Below are 6,497 nucleotides of genomic sequence, written 5' to 3'. Positions count from 1 at the left end.
TCAAACTCCTGAGCTCAAATGATCCGCCCGTCTCGGCCTCTCAGAGTGCTAGGATTACAGGTGTGAGCCACTGCACCCGGCCTGTTTTTCCATTCTTGTGATGCTTCACTTAGTAGAATGGGCTCTAGTTCTATCCAGGATAATACAAGAGGTGCTAGATCACCATTGTTTTTTGTGGCTGAGTAGAACTCCATGGTATACATATATGACATGTTATTAATCCACTCGTGAATCGATGGGCACTTGGGTCGTTTCCACATCTTTGCAATTGTGAATTGTGCTGCTATAAACATTTGAGTGCAGATGTCTTTTTTATAGAATGTCTTTTGTTCCTTTGGGAGGATGCCCAGTAATGGGATTGCTGGATCAAATGGTAGTTCTACTTGTATCTCTTTGAGGTATCTCCATATTACTTTCCACAGAGGTTATACTAGTTTGCAGTCCTGTCAGCAGTATGTGTGTTCCTATCTCTCTGCATCCATGCCAACATTTATTGTTTTGGGCCTTTTTGATAAAAGCCATTCTTACTGGAGTTAAGTGATATGTCATTGTAGTTTTGATTTGCATTTCTCTGATGATTAGAGATGTTGAGCATTTTTTCATATGTTTTTTGGCCATTAGTCTGTCTTCTTTGAAAAATTTCTGTTCATGTCCTTTGCGCACTTTTTAATTGGGTTGTTTGATTTTTTTCTTGCTGATTTTCCTGAGTTCTATATAGATTCTAGCTGTCAGCCCCTTATCGGATGTATAGCATGGAAATATTTTTTCCTATTCTGTAGATTGTCTAACTAATCACTCTAACGATAGTTTCCTTGGCTGTGCAGAAGCTTTTTAATTTGATCAGGTGATCTCTTTACAATTATTTAGGCATGGATTTTTGGTTATTAGATCATTCTTGTGCATACACACAAAAAGGAAACTATGTGCTAAATAAATTGTTTCAAGTACTGCTAAAACTTCTTCAGATTCAAATTTCAACTCTTCTACATCACTTCTGTACTCAGAATTATTGGCATCTCTTAATGTCATCCTCTGTGTCATGAAAAGTGCTGTTGATGCAGCATTTCTTAAAAGTGTACTCCTCTAATGCCTCCAGGATTTTTCACTGGCCAATGATAGCACATTTTTGTGTTTTAAAGTGCATTCTTAGGCAATGATAGCTAAGGCTAAAGCGATTGTAAGATACATCCCGATTTCAAAGATGTTAAAATGTGAAAAAATGTGCCTCTTGGAATCTGTGAAACATGATCAAAAGCCAATCCACAGCAGCCCTGAACTGTTTTCCTATACTTCTTTTACATGTGGAAGAGAAAATCTATCTTTTTGAAGCGCTTGTTTTTCTTGTCTTTGTTACTACTCGTAACCTAACCAAATCCAAATTGATATATGATTCTTAAGAATATGTTAGCCATTATAACTTTCCTTTCTCACTGTACCTTGTTCCATTTCTACATCAGCCTGGTGTAATCATGGTGTAAATTTCTTTCCTTTATCTTTTAGGTATCCTAACACTTTGGTAATATAATTACTCTCATTTTATCCTTCACTTCAGGTTTCCTGAAGCAAATTCTCTGTCAATATCCCTCTGAAGCTGAACTCAAGACTGTAAACAAACAAACAAAAAAAGATTTGTAATGTAATGAAAACTTTTTCATTACTTTAAAATTTGAAGCATAGTATCACTTTCATGATTACTGACAATGCTTTCCTCTACTGAATACTTAATTAGATATGTCTCTCAGGCTTGTGAAAAGAAACTGCAATTGCTGGTAAATGGGAAAAAAATTAAAGGAGAATTTAAAAATCAGAAATGTAGAGCAAATTTCCAGAGTAGAGAAGATTCAGAGAAATTAATGGGTGCTTTGTACTGCTTGTCACACATTTCTGAGAAAAAAGATACTTTTGCTTTTTCTGGAAAATGAAGTACAAGTTGTCAGTGACAACCATCTATTAAGAAATTTCCTTTTGTGATAGAGTGAGGATTTTTTCCCCCAGAGGTAAATTATTCAACACAGTTAATTTGAATCCGTGTTTGAGCCTGAGATGAAGTTATCAATTTTACCATTTTCCCTTAGTCTGTCCTGATATTATCATTGCCTGAGACTCTGGTACCCATAGCAACAGCCACTGTTTCAGACATTATTCCCCCAAGCAACAGAATATGGCCAGTGACTGCCAATCATCTAGCTGTGTGTCTCAGGGTGGTATTTTTCAGGGCCAGAAGACTGAGTCACAACTCACTCTCAAGTGTTGAAAGTCAAGTTATTAAGGAATTGGGAAGGCTATATATGGGAAGACAGCACACCCACAAGAAGTTTGCTAACCCCTTTTACAAAAGGGGTGGCGGGGGAGGGTAGGAAAATGAGATTTGCCGTGGTGGACAAAGTCAAAACATTGGAAAGTGTGACGGGGACAATTGGTCTAATTGTTTCTTCTTTCCACTACTGCCCCACATATTCAACGGGCTGCTTGTGAGCACCAAAACTGAACTAAAAGGAGAGGATTTAGAACATTCACGTTTTTCTTGCAGAAGAATAAAGATAGAAACAATTGAGCTGCGGCTGTACCTAGACTTCCCTGCCATGGATTATTAAAGAAAAGCTGTGAAATGTGACACTACAAGTAGTGGCTTGTGATAGGTGCTGGAGTGTAATCACAATTCTCTTTGAGTCTTGCAGGTGAGGAAATCTTGCTTTTCCAGGTAAAATAAAAGGATGTAATTCTAAGCAGACTTCTCTGCATTATTCTGGGGGGGGGTCTCTCCAAATCACAGGAAAGGCAAAGATGGCATAAAGAGGGGGCTCAGTGGCCAGGACAGAATCAGTCTGGGGTCAGCTGTAGATCCCAGTGAAGAGACTACAAAGGGTCATGCACAGATTACAATACACTGTGTATGGCAAACATACAGGGCTTCTCTGGCCTGGCTTTGAGATGAGCTGGATTTGCAGGTAGAGCATGTATGTTTTTCAGCCACCCTTTTTACCTATTGTGTTTGAAGAGAAGCCACTCACAGTGAGACATGTGGTGGATGGTGCACTCTGGGGATTTCCAGCCCTAAGGTCTTCCTGGGTATTCAGTGCCAACTCACATAGCAGTGTTTTTGCCCGTGTAGGGGAGAAAGCCTGAACAGAGGATTCAGGTGTACAGGTGTTGACTGCCTTCCTGTGAGGTGCCCTGCTACCTCTTATACAGTCTGTTGCTGATTCTGAAGTCTTCTTTCATACTGAGAAGGATTTTGGCTGAGGTTTAGAAGCCATCCCTACCTTAGGCTGGAAGGCACACCTGTAATTAGGGGAGAGACTAAAATGATTAGGATTGTCTTTAAGAGTGTTAGGGATTTCCCTCCCTTCCAGGGCTGGTTATCTGGCTGTATTCCCGGTCTACCCACACGATCATCCTTAACCCATTGATATACCTACAGAGTAACAGAAAGAAGATGGAACATGGCATCAGAAAATGTAAGTTCATGTCCCGATTCCACAACTTCTTGCTTGTGTAACCTCCCTCTTTCTCACTGATAAAGACACGGGCATGATATCTGCTCTTCCTATTTCCTGAGGTTTTTATAAAAATAAACTACAATAATGTAAATAAGAGGACTTGGACTTGCAAAGTGCCACTATAATAATTTTAGTTTGTCCCTTGGCTATGGGGAAGCCAGCCTAAGGCTCATTCCCGTTATCACTGTGGCCCAGGGTGAGCTTGTCAAAGAGGGACTCTGCCATGTCTTCTTCCAGGGCCCTCATCTTGCTACCCAGAAGCAACAAATGTTAACATTTGCATATTTTAGTAGACTAAAAGTTTTCAAGTAAAACAAAGTCCCTTATTTTAATCCCTGCCCAATCCCATTCCCTTCACTTCTTCCCCAGAAGCAATCACCATGATGACTTCCAGACCATGTTTTATACTATACCATGCACCCACAGACACCAGGGCCCCACCCCACCCCACTCTACAGCACCCCACATATCCACACAGTTTATACGGGGAAGGGTAATTTGTGTTTTCCAGGGGTCCCTGGAGTACCCCTCCCCTCCATCTGTGGAGATCCTGAGCTGCATGTGGATGGGTTATGTATGGGTGGGTGGAGAGCCCCCTGGATGCCCATTTTAAACCCGCACACAGAGATCTGCCCTTATTCCTCAAAAGTGAGAGTTCTGCACATACAAATCAACTGGACACCTTTATTGCTTCAAGAACCAGATAACTTTATTGGAAACAATAGTAAAACTGAAAGGAACAAACTTAAGTGAACTTCTGAAACAGCAATATCAACACCCGGCCTTGTGGCCTGACCCGGGGAAGGCACCCGTGGCTTTGGGGACAGTCCCAGCTCAGTTCTCCTTGTCGCGGTGGCTCAGGGTGAGCTTGTCAAAGAGGTACTCAGCCAGGCCAGTGTCCGGGGCCCCCATCTTGCTCAGGTTGGTGAGGTAGCCACCCAGCTCCTTGATGGTCTTGACCTGCTTGTTTAGGCAGTGGCTCTCCAGGAAGTCGCAGAGCTGCGGGTCGCCCTTGTTGGTGGCCAGCTCGTGCAGCTCCAGGAGGCTCTGGTTGATGCTCTTCTCCAGGCGGAAGGCGCACTCCATGGCCTGCAGCCCGCCCATCCAGTCGTCGCGGTCGGGCTTCCTGATGTCGCGAAGGCAGATGCGGCCACCACGCTGGTTCTGCAGGCCCATCAGCTTCTCGGCGTGCTCCCTCTGCTCGTGCGACTGGCGCAGGAAGTATCGGGAGAAGTGCTTCAGGGCCACGTCATCGCGGTCGAAGTAGAAGGCCATGGAGAGGTACATGTAGGAGGCGTGGAGCTCCAGGTTGATCTGGCTGTTGATGGCGGCCTCACAGTCGGGGTGGTAGTTTTGGCGCACCTGAGAGACTAGGTCGGTAGCCATGGGAGGCTGAGGAGGTGCTGGGAACACCAAGAACGAGAAGGCGCCGCGGGAGCGCGGGCTGCGGAGTGGGCAGCGGCGGCGCTGGCGGTGGCGAGGGCCTCGAGGCGACCCCAGGGTGGACGAGGGTGGCGGCCGTCGGAGCGCAAGCTCCGGGCCGGGTAGTGGGTGAATGGCGTCTGGTCTGACTGGGATCGGAAGTAGGGCTTGCGGCCGTTATTTGTGGGGGGGATCTCGAGCGCAGTGTTCCATGGGAAATCCCAGAAGACACTGCACTGACCGTCTCGTGGCCATTTTAAAAAAATAACTGCTCCTTTGAGAGATAATTTATATGCCATAAAATTCAGCCTTTGAAACATTTCCATGGTTTTTATGGAGTTGTATAACAAATCCTGACCAAAAATCTAATTCCAGAACGTTTTCTTTCTTTCTTTTTTTTTTTTTTTTTGTGAGACAGAGTCTCGCACCGTTGTCCCGGCTAGAGTGCCGTGGCATCAGGCTAGGTCACAGCGACCTCAAACTCCTGGGCTTAAGCAATCCTCCTGCCTCAGCCTCCCGAGTAGCTGGGACTACAGGCATGCACCACCATGCCCCACTAATCTTTTCTTTTCTTTTCTTTTTTCTTTTTCTTTCTTTCTTTTTTTTTTTTTGAGACAGAGTCTCGCTCTGTTGCCCAGGCTAGAGTGAGTGCCGTGGCGTCAACCTAGCTTACAGCAACCTCAACTCCTGGGCTCAAGCTATCCTCCTGCCTCAGCCTCCCGAGTAGCTGGGACTACAGGCATGTGCCACCATGCCCGGCTAATTTTTTTATATATATATATATTTTTAGTTGGCCAGATAATTTCTTTCTATTTTTAGTAGAGACGGGGTCTCACTCTTGCTCAGGCTGGTCTTGAACTCCTGACCTCAAGTGATCCACCCGCCTCGGCCTCCCAGAGTGCTAGGATTACAGGCGTGAGCCACCACGTCCAGCCTTCAGAACATTTTCATCACTCCAAAATGAAATCCCCCTACCCGTTAGCAGTCACTGCCCAGCCATCCCACCTCCCCTGAAGGCCTGGCAACCACTAATATATTATACTTTGTTTCTAGAGATTTGCTCACTCTGGACATTTCAAATAAATGGAAATATACAATTTGTGGCCTTCTGTGTATGGCTTCTTTCAGTTAGCATAATGGTTTTACTTTTCATCTTTTTTATTGCTGAAAAATATTCCATTGTGTGGATATACCACATTTTATTTATCCTTTCGTTAGCTCATGGACATTTGGTTTATTTCCATTTTGTGGCTACTGTGACTAATGCTGCTATGAACATTAATATACAGGTTTTTATGTAAATATATGTTTTCAGTTCTCTTGTGTATATACCAAGGAGTGGAATTGCTGGGTCATATATTAACTCTATGTTTAACATTTTGAGGAACTGCTAGACTGTTTTCCAAAGTGGCTGCATCATTTTACTTGCCGACTAGCAATGTATGAGGGTTCTGACACAGTTATTCTCTCTCTCTCTCTCTCTCTCTGGGTTTGTTTGTTTGTTTTTTTTTTTTTTTTTTTTTTTTTGTCACCTTAGTGGATATTAAGAAGTTTTACAAATGGAGGAGTTCATTT

The 6,497-nt window shown here is 43.7% G+C and overlaps 1 pseudogene; it reads right to left on the bottom strand.

The window, feature by feature from the left end:
- Positions 1-4,334: 4,334 nt before the first annotated feature.
- On the bottom strand, positions 4,335-4,886 carry LOC138378489 (ferritin heavy chain pseudogene; annotated as a pseudogene).
- Positions 4,887-6,497: the final 1,611 nt, after the last annotated feature.

The sequence above is a fragment of the Eulemur rufifrons genome, chromosome 30 (assembly GCF_041146395.1).
Source record: "Eulemur rufifrons isolate Redbay chromosome 30, OSU_ERuf_1, whole genome shotgun sequence".
Lineage (NCBI taxonomy): Eukaryota > Metazoa > Chordata > Mammalia > Primates > Lemuridae > Eulemur > Eulemur rufifrons.
This window is presented reverse-complemented; position numbering and strand designations above follow the sequence as displayed.